We start from the raw sequence: 17939 nt of genomic DNA on the forward strand, positions 1-17939 counted from the left end.
CTTCAAGGAAAAACATCTGTGACTATCAGAATTTTATAATTTTTGACATGTTCCTCTCTTACCATCTACACACAATCCAAAACCAAATCTCATCGATTCTACCTGTAAAGCAGTCTCAATATTGCCCACTTTTCAACTGTATTACACTCATGTGTCACATAATGATGTTTTGGCCAACAATGGACCATATATGTGACAGTGGTCCCATAAGATTAGTAAACGTATAGCCTAGATGTGTATACCATGTAGGTTTGAGTACATACACTCTGTGATGCTCGCACAATGATGAAATCACCTAACTATGCATTTCTGAGAACGTATAACTGTGCTCAAATGTAAGCTGTCACCATCTCTCTCTCCTTTGGCCTCTGACCCTGCAATACCCCTTAACTGATCTCCTTAGTTTCATTCCTAACTTCCTTCATTTTATTTCTATATCACCGCCCAAACTATCTACGAGTCTAATTAAGTCACATCTTTTTCGTAAAGCCTTCTATAGATTCTCATTAGACTCGGAATAATATGCAGACTCCTTCTGCAAAGCCTTCTGTGACCTACCCTGTCTGCACTTCACACCTCACAGCTCACCAGGCTCCTCACTCACTGCCCTTCAGCTATTTTGGTCCTCTCTTAGTTCCTGAAATTTTCCATTGTTTTCCTCCAAAGCATTCTACCAGAAACAATCCTTTTTCCATTCTTTGCCCAAATAAGACTATATATCTTTTAGGTCTCACTTCAAAAGTTCTTCCTTCAGAGAAGTAATCTGTAATTATTGATCTACTCTATCTACTCTCTTCTCTCTTAGAACTCAATTATGTTTCTCCATAGTACTTATCACAATCAATTTGTGGATTTACTTTGATCCCCTCATTAGACTGTAAGCTCCATCAGGGTAGGCCAACAACTATGACATTAAAAATTTGTGAATAAATTGGGGACAGCCCTGTGGCATAGTGGTTAAGTTGGCACGCTCCACTTCTGCGCCTGGGGTTCGCAGATTCACATCCCAGCATGGACCTAGCACCACTTGTCAGGCCATGCTGTGGCAGCATCCCACATAAAACAGAAGAAGATTGGTGCAGATTTAGCTCAGTGACACTCTTTGTCAAGTGAAAAGAGGAATCTTCCCACACACCCAAAAAAATTGGTGAATGAATTGATTTTTTTTTTAAATCTCTCCATACCTATGGTTAACTCTTTGCCAGCTGAATTAAGGTTTATCTGATTATTAAAGTGATTAGTAAACAGAGCCAGTGTCAGTAGAGGCTCTGATGTTCACAGCCTTGGGTTAGAGCCTACAGTGTCTTTCTCTACCCTTGTCAGCACCAGCAACCATGTAGCTGGAAACTGATGGCATTTTTAGCCAAACTTTTCCCTAAAGCACATCTTCCTGCAGTGTCCTGTTCCAATATCCTTTTATTAGCTAATCTGGAAGGAGAAAGGCATGACTCATGTCAGTTCTAGATTTCCGTACATGAGACTACATCCTTGTCTACATTCTTTATAATTGTTATTCTATTTTAATTTGTGACATGGATTAAGTCATAGTTTGTTGGTCAAATCAAATATGTTCCGTGAAGAGATTAGTATCTAAAGAGATTTCCATAACCTGGTATGATGAAACTAAGCAGTTAGATGAAATTTCACATGAAGAAATGTAAACACCTGCCACTATTCACTTAAAAAATATAGAGGATGGGAAGAACATAAGTTAAGCTCAGCATGGATGAAATAGGCTTGGGGCTTTCGGCTGGCTCAATATGTTTCAGGAATACAATGCATGTGGAGACCAAAAAAATATTTGCTTTGAAATGAATTAATAGAAGTAGAATATGGAGAATAGAAAAGAAGCTATCCCTTTAGGTAATCAGACAACCTAGACTAAATAAACAATTCAGGACATGATAATTCACGGAAGACTTTTCCAAAGAGAGAGGACGCCGAACGTCACGAAGAAGGTGAGGAGAATGAAAACATGAGACTGGAATAACAGAGATATATATCTTAAAAGAAAGAGAAAGAGAAAATAAAGCATGCAATAGGCAGAATAGCACAGTTGAAAGAGCAAAGCTTTGGAATCCTTCAAATATTAATTTAAGTTCAAGCCCTTCTAGTTTCTTGATATATGACTTTGTGCCTTAGTTTTTTCATCTGAGAAATAGGTACATCAACTTCTTTAATTATTTATGAGGATAAAATGAAAGCAATTAGTCTAGAGCCTAAGATGTGGCAATTATCCAATAAAGATTAGATTTCATTATCTCAATAACCTTAAAATAGAATGACTGTGCTTAGGAGAGAGTGAGCTCCCTGTCAGTCTAGGAATTCAAACAGATATAGGATGAGCTCTTATTGGGGGTAGGAAGATGTGGAAGAAATTCAATAGGATTCAAATAGAAAACTATACTGACTTCCAACTGTGATTTGCTATTATTTTAAAATAACAGTATGGGGTGGGGGCAGAAAGAGGAGAGAGAGAAAGAGAAAGAAGCAGAGAGATCCAATCTTTAATGAACTCCTTGCCATTTTCCAATATGCTGTGACCTTTTTAGTCATCTCATCATCTAAAATCTCTCTCCAGGCGCATCATAGACCACTTCCTTACCCCATTTCCCCCAATTGCTTAGCCTCAGACAAGTTCGTATTCCATACCAGGCCTGTATGAGCCCCCGGGCCTCAGAGGTAGCATCCTAACACATCCTGGAGAGCCCCATCTCTGGAGGAGAGGAAGGTGGAGGTGTGGAGGCTTTGGTCCCTCCTGCCTCCCCCTCCCTCTCTTTTTCAGCCTCGCCCTCTTGTAATGATTTCAGTCGGCAAAATTACCCTGGGGACAGATAAGGCTCTCGTAACCCATGGCAACCAGCTGCCTTGGCTGGAAAATGGCTTTTCCATAATTTCATAATGTGCTTCAGTGGAAGGGGTGGGAGAAGAAAAGGGGAAAATAAATAAATACGTCTGGCTCTGAAGGCTATTGCACTCTTGCCAAGGAATGAAGGGTTATAACATTCTCTAAGCTGATTACACTGCCCTTTCATAGGGAAATCACCCTCTCTCCCAATAACCTCAGAAAGGCCTCCATACCGTGGGATTCAAAAGAGCTCTAGGACTACCCACATTCTAATCACTTTTAACACTAGTGTGGCAGCCCAACTAGGAAAGATGGGCTGATGCCAACTCTAAGTTGTCCCCAAGTTTTCAGACAAGTCCTTAGAAATGCTACTGAGAAATTATTTTTCCCATTGATATGACTTCCTAAAGTCTGCTTAATCAGTTCCCACCACCCGTATACTGAGAATGACAGAATTAAGAATGAAAGGAGGCAAGGTTGATTATCTTGTTCCATCCTTAATTATATTAGTATATTGCTGGGGTCCCATGGATGGAAATGACCATCCAAGATAACTATGCTCAGTGACGGCCAAGAAGGTTGGGAACCCAGGTCTCCTGATTTGCCCTACAATATTCCTATACTTTTTCTTTGGGACAATATCATTTACTTCTCTGTTTTTGTCTATTGCGTACAGTTTCCTCTTTATTTTCAAATTTCAGTAGATTTATAGGTAATAGATTAGAGAAGGGACTATGTGTGCATCCAGCAATCTAGCTTTAATAATAACTAATAAAATAGTAATGGGATACCTTAGATGCATTTTTGCTTCTCTAGGTAGAAGATTCTCATCGGTCTAAGACTTTTTGCCTATCTAGGATTCCAATGGTTTTAGGAACTGATTTCCAGGAGTTTTCAATAGATGTCTCACTGTCTCACAAATGTTTGATTCAAATATCACTTCTATTTATTCACTTTTTCATTCAATGAATAATTAGAAGGCATACTCTGTATAGAGTCTTGTACTAGGCCTTTAGGAAACATAAAATAATCTATTGAAAATTATAATAACAAAAATAATAAATAACATGCACCCCAAGTGCATTTTAACAAAATGGGAAAACTACAATTCTTAACCTTAGCTACTAAATTAACTTATTTTAGTGTAAAAGGTAGCATTCAAGTTCCTTTGCTAATCCTGCTCACTTGAAAAATATTCTTGATGTTGCCAGTTCCATTGCTGAAATACTGTTACTATTTTAAAGTACTTTTCTATGCTATCAGGATTTTATATTCTGCTATAACAAATGCAATGAAAAACAACTAGGATTCTAAGGTTGACCCAACAATAATGACTTTTTAAAATCTCTTATTCTGGGCCCGGCCCTGTGGCCGAGTGGTTAAGTTTGCACGCTCTGCTTGGGCAGCCCAGGGTTTCACAGGTTCGAACCCTGGGCACAGACATGGCACCGCTCATCAAGCCATGCTGAGGCAGCATCTCATATGCCACAACTAGAAGGACCCACAACTAAAAAATACACAACTATGTACCAGGGGGCTTTGGGAGAAAAAGGAAGAAATAAAGTCTTAAAAAAAAATAAAATAAAATCTGTTATTCTTTTGTTCACCAGAATAATGCCATTTTTATTCAGGAATTTAGGAATTAATTAATTCCTAATTACAATTAATTTCTAATAATATTTAATTGATAAAATTTAATTCCCATAAAATTCTTAATAATTAATTAGGAATTAATGTTAATTTTAAATTTGATGTGACGATTTTTTTAAGGAGTCCTATTTTCAACATATGAAATGTTTACAAATGGAATGATAAAGTGAGGGGGGAATCTGCTTCAAAAAACTGGGGTTGTGGAGGAGGAGAGATGAAGTAGAATTTGTCATGAGTTGACAATTATTGAAGCTGGGTGATGGCTGCCTGGGGGGTTATTATGCCATTGCTTCTACCTTTGTGGATGTTTGAATTTTTCCATTTTAAAAATACTGTATTAAAAACAATTTTATTTTTTCTCACTGAGGGGCTTCTATATTTGTACTAATAAAATACAGGGTTTTGTTTGTATTTTGCTTCAGCATCCAGACACTAAGTAAGATTTGTTTGGAGTTTTGCTACTTGCAGATGATAAAAAGCACCGTGTTACTTCACTGAAGTCCAGCACTCTCAGAGATGGTGTCATCAGCCTGACAAGCTGCATTTTGTGGAAGGACAAGAGAAGGGCCCAGGGAACTCAGGGATTTGTCTAAGACCCTGCATCTCGCTAAGGACAGAGCTGGGACATAGACCACATTTCCTAACCTTGAGCTGTCCCTAACGGGTGAGAAAAAGCAAGTTGCCCCTTTACAAGTTCAGCAATTGAAGGGACAAAACGATACGGTCCTGTGACGGATTCTGAATGAGGTCGACAAACAATAGGCCTTTCCTAGCGAAAATGGCATAACATATTTCACCATCTAAACATCCCTACTGACTCCAGGCCCTGACACTACATTAAACACATTTATAGGCAAGAAGCTATTTCCTGTCGATGAAAATAATCCTTAACCCATCTATAAATGAAAATTTGCTTGAGTTTATTCTGAGCTAAAATGTGAGGACCATGGCCCAGGGCCTTTCTTCCCAAAAGAAGAAAGGGCACCAAAGAATTGGGGTGTACAGAGTGGTTATATACCCCCAAAGAGGATGTTTCACATATGATTGAAATGTCACTTTTACAATGGTCACAAGACTGCTCAGTTGGCACAGTGATTGATGGACACAGCAGGTAGGTCTGCTGTTTCGGTGGACAGCAGGGTGGCATGTTTGTTGTCTAGAGTTGGGCGGTCACAGGTGAGCGCAGCAATCAGTTCCTAGCATAGGAAGAGATGCTTATCCTTAAGGAAATGCCAACGTTGGGGGAAGCTGCACCTTTATCTTAAGGCCATTTGTTCTTGCCATAGTAAATGTTTAAAGCAGATATACAATGCACACTCAATGGCCATGTCAGGGCCTTTGGGAAAAAACAAAGTCAGGCCAAATTAAGTTTACACCAAATGGCTTCCTCATATACTCCCATATATCCTATTGCTTGCCATTTCTATTTGTCATCCCCATGCAAACACCAGTTCATAGAAGAGCAATCAACAGGCATTTGATGTCATTGGTGGCAAACAGGAACTAACTGTTGACATTTTTTGTATTATTCTATGTACTCTGTGTGTGTTTATGCAATTTTTTTTAATGTTAACTTCTTTAAATATATCTTCCAGCCAGCTACATAATTGGATTTTCTTTTGTTATAAGAAGTGAACATAAATTACTCCTGTTGGGTGCAGATTAGGTTACAGGATTTCTTCTCTTCTGTCACCGTCAAAACCTGAATGTCAGAAAGCTTTAATATTTAATGCAGGTCTAATTAGTCTCAGCTGGGCCCAGGGCACTTAGCAAAACCTGACACCAGCCATAGAGTCAAGTTCATTTAGAGAGCATAATTACCAGTCATTTCTATACCGTAATAAACGCCCCCTATTACAGCAGCCTTCCTCCGCACCCTCTGATTTACAAGTAAATTGAAAAATAAAGAAAAAGAAAAGCCTTTGATTCCTGGTGACAGTGGACAAAGATTATGTAATGTGGTTCTGGGTCTGACATTTCCGAGATAACTTAAAGAGCTTGCAAGTATATAAAAATAGAATCAGAGATGGCTACATAAACCTGAAGAAGATGGATCTGTAACAGGTTGTTAAAAAAAGTTAGAGATTCGTGAGGATAAATTGCTGCCCAGACCAACATTCTGAAAATAGCTCTTAAGTACGTCTGACCAGTCATTCAGAAAATGTATATTGAAGGTTATTACGGGCAAGCATCATACTGAATCCTAGGGTGACAAGGGGAGAAAAGAAAAGATTTCCGCTCTTAGGGCATACATTCTAGCAAGGAACCACAGCAATTAAATGAATCACATGTTTAATTTGTGTTTACACTTTTGGTTACTGCTACAGTACAGAGTCATAAGATGCTATGACAACAGAGTAGCCTGACCCCAACTGGGATTTCAAGAAAAGCTTCCCTGAGGTGTGGACATCTTAGCAAAGATCTGAAGGAGAAGGAGGTGGAGTGAAGAGGAACAGGAATAGAGAGAAGTGTACAAAGTCTCTGAGCAGGGTCAATGGAAAGGTCGGTGTGATCATTCCCTAAAAGCTCTGGGACATGAAGTGGACGGAAAGCAGAAAATGCATCCCTGATGGGCCATGATAAGCAATTGAATAATTAATTCTGTAATTAGTTGCATAATGTCTGTCTTACATGGTACAATGTCTGTCTTATTTCCTTCCAAAACCTGAGCACCCAACACACATGCATTGAATGAATGAATCAATTGAGTTGAATGAATGATAAATGACAATCACAAAGTCCAACACCTCAACTCCCATCACTGCTTACTTTTTCACTCCATTTTACAATTCAAAAGTGCCCTGTCTCTATACGATGTAGTCCTCGGTGCCACCACCTAAGGCAGGTATAATTATTGTCACTTAGACCCGGGAAAGTTGGCTTTGTCCAAACTTATACTGCTGCTAGGTGACAGAACTGAGAAAGAAGAATGAGAGGTTCATATTCTCCCAGCAAGCAGGGTTGTCTTTCTGAATACTGGGGTGTGTTTCTGGAGAAACACATCCAACCTCATCTCCTATAGCAGTCTTTTACCTGCCTTCATCACCTTTTCCCTCTTGTCACTCTATAATACCCTCAAGTCTCAGTGCGAGCCTAGACTTCCTTTATGAGGCTTCCCAGCTATTGTAGCTCTCATGAGCCTTTATAATAGGTCAAGACTGAATTACACATTTTATCACTTGACTCTTCATGCCCATCTCTAGTTCTTTCATTTCATCTTCTGGTGCCTTTCTGTCTAAATAGAGCACATGTCCCATGAGAGCAAAAACCATGTGTTTGTTTAGTTTTGTTTCGTGCAACCAGTAGCAATGCCCAGGAGAAGCTGAATAAATAGTTGATGGATTGATCCCTGGGAGAAACAGCAATTCCCTTGCCTGAGTGGGAAAGATTCTTATCTCCCTTTTTGTTTACCTAGAATATCGAAAGCTTCTGAGAGACTGACTATGGCTGAGCTGATCAGATGAACAGTGACCTGAGGGCGGAAGTGTGAGGGTAGGAGAGGTTACATTCTTGATTTGTCTGAAAACCTCTCCCAGCCAGAATCTGAAGCCAAACCTGAAACTGCCCTCTTCACAGCTACCCATGACCCTTCATGGTCAAATTCAGTGATGTTTACTCAGTCCTCACTTCGACTTGAATCTTTGAAGCATTTCTCACTGTTGATTCCCCTCCCCCACATTTTTGGGGGCATTCCATCCTCTCTTGTTCATAAGACTATTTGATTATGATACTATTTTCATGTTCTCGTAACTCCTGCTTTCTAGATGTGGTGTTTCTCCAAGGATATTTTCCCCTCCTCTTTCTCTTTATTAATCTGTTTAAACAAAATATTCATGGTTTAAAAACTCAGTAATTCAAGATCAAAAAAAGAAGCAGTCCCCTACAGTGTTTCTCCCCAGAGTTAACTTTCAACATTTTTAACTGGTTTAACCAGTTTCTTCAAGTATTTATCTCCATCTTCCTAAGAAATGGGTATACTGTTTTGTTTGTTTATGAAAATGCTTAGCTATCTTGAAGTCATACTATGAAAAAAGAGAATTTGTTTCTCATACATGATCCACCAATTAAAATCTTTTTTCTCCATTCTCCTCATATAGTTATATCAATTTTATATAAATGTATGCTCATAGTTTGCATGATTATGATAATATAAATATAGGTGACAGCTGAAGCGTATAGCCTGCCATGATTGCGTGTGTATTTGTCTGTATGTGTGCGTGCATATATACAGATATGTGACTTCTCCTAAAATAAACAGATGACTCATTTTTTTTCCATTGGCTTACTTTTCCATGTACTTATCACTAATTCAGTCTCAAAAGTTTTTCTCAATTCCCTGAAATGCATCAGGTGATACTAATGCATTGATTTGTTTTCCTTTCTTTTATCTTGGAGCCATCCTCCAGGAGCCCTCCAATAGGAGCACTGCTGGTGCATAGGCTGCTCCCGGTCTATGACCCAGGACTCTGCTCAACCATTATACTGGGACTCGCCTTCACCCCTTTCAAGTTGGATTGCCTGGTGCCCAATTCTTGCATTTTCCTCCTTCTTAGCTCACTCTCTCATTTAGGTGGCATACATCCTCCATCCTCCCGATGAAGTGCACATTAGGGGTTAAATTTGAGTCCCACTCTGTATGTCTGAAACATTGTTATTAATATTAAGTAATGGTTTGGGTATAGAATTCTACGTTTGAAATGATTTTCTCCCAGAATTATTAAAGTATTGCTCTACTGACTGACAGGTTTCCACATTGTTTTTAGAAAGCTTAGTGCCTTTCTGATTCTCAGTCTTTTGTATAAGGTTGGTTTTATATCTCTTGGAAGCTTTAAGAATATTTGATTTATTTGTCATGTTCTGAAATCTTATAATGATGTGCTTTGATATCCTGGGTACTCCATGGGCCCTTGTTGAATTATTTCTGTGGTAAATACCTCCCTTCCATTTTTGTCTGTTATCTGTAACTTACTTTAGTCAGATATTAGACTTCCTGTATTAATCTTCTATGTTATCTTTTATTTCCTATTTTATATCTATTTTTCTATTCACTATCTGGAAGATTTTCTCTAACATGGCATCTTTCTTTTGAATTATATATACGTTTAATTTTTGCTACCATGTTTTCAATTTTCAAGATCTCTTTCTTTTTGTCTATCCATAACATTTTTACAACATCTTCTTTTCTTTCATTGCTTAAATATATTTTTTCTCTCTGAGGAATAGTTATATTTTGCCAGACATTTCTTTTTGCTCTCTGTATTATTTTTCTTTCCTCAGATTTCCCTTTCTAAAATTTATTTGTTTTAGTCTTTTTTTCATATGAGCTTTAATTTTATATCTATCTCTCTAATCTATCTACCTTACTAAGGTGCTTCCTTGGAGCAGTGTATAAGGGTGCAACTTGTCAACTGGTGGGCTTCACTGAAAAATGAATGGGCCAGGACCTGGCCTTTATGTTGCTAGATGTCTGCTTATACAGATCTCTCCTGTCTGACCAGTTACTTCCCCGGAGATGAATGTCTGGGGGACATAAGCTTTGTTTCCAGCTTTCTGGAAGCCAAGTAGGGGCAGACTTCCAGTCAATACTTCTGTTTTCCCTGCACTGTCTTTGGCTAACCTCAGTTGTGCCTAGAGTTTCTGAGACTAGAGTCCTTGTGATTCAACCTTTTAAGGGACTAATTTTCCTGTCTTATTTTGGAAAGGAGTGGTAGGCTTTTGAGGGAGTTTTTCTGAGAGGTTAACTGTTCCTTCCATGTACTTTCAACACATCTCATTTCTAGTCCCATCCATTATCCCTGACTTCAGAAGCACCTGTCGCCTCCAATTCCTGCCTCTCTAGGTTTCCATGATGTCAATCCCTCAACCTTCTCTGATTGGGCTAAGTCAGTCATTATTTATCCATAGTCTTGCACTTTCTAACTTCATGGACACGTTTCATTATCCATCAACGCTTCTCTCATTCTCTTTTACTCTATAGATTTATTTCTTTTTTGATCAATCACTATCATTTTAATAAGGTTTAGAAAAAGACTGGGAAAATGCGTTCAATTTACTGCGTTTAACTCCAAGTCCACGGTTTTCTCTCCTATATTCTTTTCTCTTTACTAAGCATTTAGTCATTTTATGTCTAGAGAAGCCTTGTATGTACAATCACAGCCCAAACCAGTTCTATCATACATATAATTTTCTTCTCGTTAGAGCTCAAATGTCTTGCAACCCCTCAAGTGTATTGTATCTAAATGAGAAGGAACATCATCATTCCTGACCACAAGGTAAACTCTCGGTTAATGTTCAAGGACATAATCCAAAAAAGAAGTAATTATTTTGCCTTTAAATGTGATCAGCAGCACTTGCAAAGCCTATGCTGAAACGCAATCTGTACTCTTATTCAACAAGTGATCACTGGTGCCTCCTCTGGGTCTAGCACTGTGTTAAAACTGGCTCACGAACACATAGGATGTTTACTCATCTCTTACGGAGCTCACACTCTCATGAAGGAAACAAAAATGTAATCAAAAAATTACCATATGGGGCTGGCCCCTTGGCCGAGTGGTTAAGTTCATGCACTCGGCTTCGGCGGCCCAGGGTTTTGCCAGTTTGGATCCTGGGCCCAGGCATGGCACCACTCATCAAGGCATGCTGAGGCAGCACCCCACATGGCACAGCCAGAAGGACCTACAGCTAGAGTATACAACTATGTACTGGGGGGTTGTGGGGAGAAGAAGAAGAAGAGAAAGAAGATTGGCAACAGATGTTAGCTCAGCTCCCAATCTTAAAAAACAAAAGAAATTGCCATGTAATATCATAAATGTCATAATAGCAGCGAGCACCAGGGTTCTATGGGCAGAGAAGACTTCCTCGAGGACAGCACCTGAGTAGAATATTGAAGAATGATTAGAACTTCTCAGTTCTCCAGGTATAAAAGGACACAAAGAACACTCTTGGCAGAAAAGGCAGCATGGGTAAGTTCTAGGGAGCATGGGACAAACGTGGCCCATTCAGAGGAATAGTAATTCAGTCTTCCTAGCGTCTAGGGTGGCTGGATTGGAGTGGGAGCAGAGGAGAACCGGAGGTGCATACCAGGCTAGACAATAAAGGATTTGGAATGCTCTTCTAAGGAATTTCGGGGCATGTCCAGCAGATTTAATTTTCCATTTGCTAAGGAGTATTTTTAAGGAACATGTTTATACAAACACACACACACACGTGCTCACACACTCATGCACTCACAGGCATCCTATGAGGACCAAATTCCTGGATTTTCATATTTCCCATGCTGGACTGGGTAATGTTATCTGGAGGCAAATGAAGGAAAGGCAGGAATGTTGGGTGTTACGTTTCTTGGGACATGCGATACAACATAGGCAAAGAGTCACAGAGAGAATAACCAATAGAGGAGACTCTGTTCTGAGCATGTTGGTGGGAAACGGCAGTGCACACATATCTGGGGGCCCTGAGGCTCCAAAAGAACCAGATTGATCTCTCTAACAATGGGATTTTCTAATTATAAAGTATCGTAAGCTTCTTGTTGGGACTGCCACCAGAAACCACATGGGAATTCTCAGGGGATAAGGCAGAAAGAATTTGTACCCTGGATGAAATAATCTTTCCAGTCCTATGAAAGAATGGAACTCTAAAGCATCTGGACATAATGGGCTTCCCTGATTTCTGGGTTGTAGAAAGAAATGTCAGACTCAGAATCTGAGTCAATCTATACAAGGAGGCTATGAAGACGATGGCTGATAATTAAAAGACAATAAAAGAGGAGACCATACATGTGGACAGCTTATTGTAGTTTGTGAAAGATTTTCATATTCAGCTTTTAATTTGATGCTTACAACCTCTTAAGAGTGGCAGAGCCATTTGCATCATCCCTACCTTTACACATAAAGAAGTACATTCCACGAAGCTGAGATTTGCTCAGGATCATACAAGTAGAATGCCACTGAGCCTGAGTTAGAATCCTAAGCCTCACGTCTAGTGTTCTAGAATCCAGCCATCACTCTTCTTTGCCCCAATTTCCTCTCTTGCTGGATATAGGTATGTGGAGATTGGTTTGGGCTGTGAGGATTCAGAATCGACAGTGCTTACCTCACAGCTGTGTGGTAGCCATGGTAGCTGATAGATAATCCAGGACTATTTTATAAGACAACGTTTCCGAGACCATATCTGCAGTTTATTTAAGTTCTTAGAGCTTACGTGCATTGGTCTTCATGACAGCAGGCAACAAGGGGTTAAACACGGGGCAGGAGGGAGAATAATTGACATGTGGGCCTATTGGTCTTTCCCCAGGCCATCTGGGAGCTTAAATAGCCAACAGTTAATTAAAAATAAACTGACACTTTACTTTAAGGATAGTTTTAATAACCATTTATAAATGTTACATTAAAAATTCATACACTGTTATCAACTCCTGCTAAGGATTTACGGCACAATGAAGGTGTTATGAATGTTTTATAGGTACTGGGGAGAAGGCTCTTCCTGTAGAGATATTTTCAGAAGACTATTTGTCTTTTCCAGGCCACGTCATAAGTGCTTAAGACAACAGCAGCTTGTGGAATAAAAACAGCTCCCAAAGTTCAGGTTGTGATTTTGCCTGCATCCTTCTAACTGGCTGCAGCTCTTCCCTTAGGCATAGGGTGTTCTTAGCAGAGTGTTTGTTCAAGTCATGGATGATGTAGAGAGGAAAAACAAGATGCAAGTGACAGTAAAGTCAAGCCGCCACCCATAAAGATCTTGCATGTCACTGATAGAGAAAATGAGCAGAAACTGAAGGTGTGATAGGATCCAGGGACGTTATCATATCTGGTGACCCCTGGATTCCGCTATGCAATGATAACTGTTTCTGCTTTTGGAGATTCTGTTGTCCCATGAAGCACTAGATTCTTATCTGCTCTACCTTGACCACATCCTGTGAATTTGTGTAAAATCCCCACATGTTGTAGACACAGCTTTTTGATCATGAGTTTGGGTGTACATGGCTTCAACTTGCAAATGGCAGTTGAGCAGATGTTAGATTGAGAACTGGGGACAAGGCAGAAGCCGTGAAGCTGTATAAACTGCAGAGATTGAAGAAGAGAACCTCAAATTGTCTGCTTCACAGTTAACAATGAGGAAGTATCTTTCCTTGCTCTCGGACCAAGAATTACAATCTTTATCTCTTAGCAGTTTGAGGTCTGTGACTTTGTGTAAATGCATGACTGGATTTTAAAGCCCTGCATAATTTGCCTTCATTGGTGGCCCAGCTTCCCACGTAAAGCAAAGAGAACAGGAATAGAAATCAGTGGTACATTTAAAAAAAAATTTGTTGTTGAGAACATTTAAGTTCTATTGTCTTTGCAAATTGCAATTATCCAATACAGTGTTATTAAATATAGTCAGCACGTTACACATTAGAGCCTCAGACCTTATTCATCTTATAGCTGGAGGCTTGTACCCTTTTACCAACTTGTCCCTGCCTCCAGCCCCTGCCCCTGGCAGCCACTTTCTCTATTTCTATGAGTCTGATATTCTTTTTAGATTTCACATATAAGTGATACCATGCAGTACGTTTGTTTTTATTTCTCTGTTTTCCATTTAGTTCTGTGAGTACAAGTCCATGTTATTTGAACTTCTACATATATTGATAAGGAACTTCAGGACAGTGGACTAAATCTGGCTCTTAACATCGTACTGACTGATCAAAATAACAATAGGAAGCTACAGTTGCAGAAACACCACATATACTTTACTGGTAATAACGTAAAGGGACTTGCTGGAACTTAATGGAAGTGTTTTTAGGTGAGCATCAGTTTGTATTTTAGGCACCATTGGTTTCTCGGAGTCTTTTTTGTTTTATTTCGCTGAGACTTATTATGTCTCTCCCTTTGTAATCATTCCATTCTCTGAGGGGAGTTTGTGTGTGTATGCTTTTGTATATATCATACCTATTTTCCTTTATTAATTGTGACATAGAAATAAAATATCACAATTATTATCACATCTTACAGGACATAAATACATCTGAGGGGTCTGGATATTTCTATATTTTTTGTTTCTGTATCTTTCTATATTTTTTGTTTCTATATTTTTTCTATATTTTTGTTTCTATATTTTTTCTATATTTTTTGTTTCTATATTTTTTGTTTCTGGACTTGTAGAACAAAAATTATTAACCTTTTAAAATTTCAAAATCATTCTACTTAAAGCTGGATTCAACAAAAATCTTATACTTTAATTTCTTCCAGTGGAAATAGAAAGTCTCAGAAGAAGAGAGAGTAAAGTAGATGGACAGGAAGACAGGATGAGAGCAAGCACGAGAGAGAGAGAAAAAAAGAGAATGTGAGGACAAGAGAAAGAGCACTGGGCAAGAGAATGCGGAGGGAAAGGTTGGTGTCATGTTGTACCACAAGCGAGAGAGTACTGGAATAGGACTTGTGTTGTCACGCTTGCCCTTCCACAGCAGCCATTCTCCCTCCTCAGTTTCCTCCCTTATAACATCTTGATAAGTATAAAATCTCCCCTCCCAAACAGGGAAATATCTTCCTCATGGTTATTGTTGTGAGAATCAAATGCGATAATGAACATAACTTCAAAATAGCAAATTGTAACCTATACATTTTCACACATAAGATACTATCTTAGAAGTAGCACTTTGTAACCTACTGTTTTCTTACCCAATATATTATCATCCTTTTAAAAATACATATGGGGACAGTAGACTTGTGTGTAAGGAAACAAAACCAATGAACAGTGGATTCCCGATCCGTCTTCCACACTGCATCCCTTCTCTTCCTTTTCCCCACCTTCCTTCTGAGATTTTGCCTGTAAAGCTGGTTTTCCCACTGCCTTCCATGGGCTGCTACTTTGTTCTTTACAAATCTATATCTGGGAGGCCAAATTCATGAAAGTATACACAAGAGGGATTACTGCTGCCTTGGACTCAAAAAAGTTTGTTTCGTAGTTTCATCCTTTCATTCAAACTGCATCAGACTCCCACAGCTCCTTAGCCTTATCAGCTACCATGCTTGTCATGGATTTTCAGGCAGTGCAGGGAAAACAAGGACTACTGTTGGCTGCATTCTTACCATCCTCATCACATATACAGCCAGCTTGTCTTTCCAATGAATTATCTAAGCTCCTTCCCACTTGCACTTTCTCACATGGTGACCTGTAGAAATAGGCCATATGGATTTTTCTTTATATGCTTTTAAAAATAATAATTAGCCTTTAGCAACTCAGGAGTGTTGAAGCTTTATAATTCATTACTCTCGAGATAAGTGGGATGAATACTGAACTTGGATTGAGGGTAGAAGCCTGGATTTCATTCCATTCTTGCCAGTAACTGGCTGTGTGATCTTACAGCAATCATTTCTCACTGCCTTTAAGTTTTCCATACACAAAGTTAAAAAGAGGAACTCAATGGTGAAGACTATTTGGCACATATATTGCTACTTCCTACCTCCAAGCCCATAGAAGCAAATCTAATATTAGAAATTTTGTATATTCACTAACTGTTTTGGGTTGAATGTTTGTATCCCCCAAAATTCATACGTTGAAACCCTAAACTTGCAATGTGAGGGTATTAGGAGGTGGAGCCTTTGGTAAGTTGTTAAGTCAGGAGGGTAGAACCACCACGAATGGGATTAATGCCCTTATAAAAAAGACCCCAGAGAGCTCTCTCACCTCATTCGCCATGTGAGGACAGAGCGAGAAGACAACCATCTATAAACCTCCAGAACTATGAGGAATATTTGTTATTTAAGGTGCTCAATCTATCACATTTTTGTCATAGAAGCCCAAATGGACTAAGACACTAACTCTATGTTCCTTCAGGCTGAGAATGGAAGGAGTAGCCTTTAAACTAGACCTTGAATATTGAGCAGGAGTCATATAGGTAAAGATGGATGTAAGGCATTCAGATGACGTCCAGAGATAGGATGGAGCAGCATATTCACTCGTTTATTCAGTCATCCAACGTCTGTTAGTTGAGTGTCTACTCTGTGACAGTCACTATTCTAGGGACTCGGGATTTAGCAGTGAGCAAGACGGGCAAAAGTAATTCAGTTCTTATAGAGTTCGCGTTTTAGTTGGCAGAGAACTTACAATTCCATTTGGCTGGAGCATAAAATGCATTAAAGAGAGCAATGGTAGTGTGTGGAATGACACTGGAGTTGGACAATGGAGGGACTTCAATTCTAGCCTAAGTTTGAATTTCATGGTGATGCATTGGTGCTAATCTTCAAACCTGCTAATGGGCTGTGGAAATCAATGGAGACTTTCCTAACCACAATAGGGAAGGGAAGAATGTGATCACAGACAATGGAGCTATGGATATGGGTTGGCTGAAGAAGAGGAAGTGGTCCATCCAAGGTGGAAATACTCAGGCTTTGGAGTCAGGTTGATACTTATTAGTCGTGGCACTCTGGAGGAGTTATTTAATCTCTCTGAGTGCTAGTTTCTTCAAAGCCCAATTTTTATAGTTATTGTGAGGATTAGCTTACAGGACCAATCTACTCAAATCTAGCAAAGTGTCCAGTATTTGATTGCTCAATGAACGGTAATGAAATATTTTAATGCCAGCTTCTCCCAGGTAGGTTGAGAACTTCGATGAGAACTTGGCAGAGGTAAGAACAAGACGAGAACGTGCTAAAGAAGCAAATGAACAAGGAATTATACTGAGACACAAAAGAGGAGTTCTCCCTAAACTGAAAATTCTTGAGGGTTGCACCTTGCTTTGCAGAAGAGAAAAAATGAGGGACGGGGTGGTCTGTGAAGCATGACAGACACAGAATTTATATCACAAATACGTCTTGTTAAATATTACCATTGTGAAGTATGAAAATTTTAACTGAAACATCTGCCAGCAGATCACATTCTCTTTCTAAGGAGTCCATTCAAGAAATATGATCCCATCTTCAGTTGAAAACTGTGAGAAAGGCACAGGTAGATTGTAGAATCTTTCTTACAAATTAAGCAATAGGGAACCAAAGAACAGATTCAAATTTCAACCCATGGCCATCCAGTAAAGAGTGGTTAGCCCAAGACTGTAAGTTTCTTGATTTGGATTCCAAAATTCCTTCTACTAGATCCATCCACAATTTCGCTGAAAAGCACTGTCCAATGACAATAAGAATTTGTTATGCCATTTCATTAAAACAAACCACTAGGTAGAGAAAAAAATATCAATGAGCAGAAGATATGAATAACGGACTCATGGATGCCATGACTTGGAAGATTTCAAATGCCTAGCTTCAAATTCTAGCTCTGAATATTACTAGTATATGAAGTAGTAGACAGGAAATATTTTCACTGAAATATAATGATCATGTATGTGAAATCATTTAGGTCTGTGCCTGGCTCATAAGTATTAATATATGAAAGGTACAAATAATTCAGCTAAAGTTTCATGCAATGAATCATACTGTACACCACTCCCTTCCACCTCCCAAAGCCATACAGT

This window comes from Equus asinus, chromosome 10, assembly GCF_041296235.1.
Source record: "Equus asinus isolate D_3611 breed Donkey chromosome 10, EquAss-T2T_v2, whole genome shotgun sequence".
Taxonomy (NCBI): domain Eukaryota; kingdom Metazoa; phylum Chordata; class Mammalia; order Perissodactyla; family Equidae; genus Equus; species Equus asinus.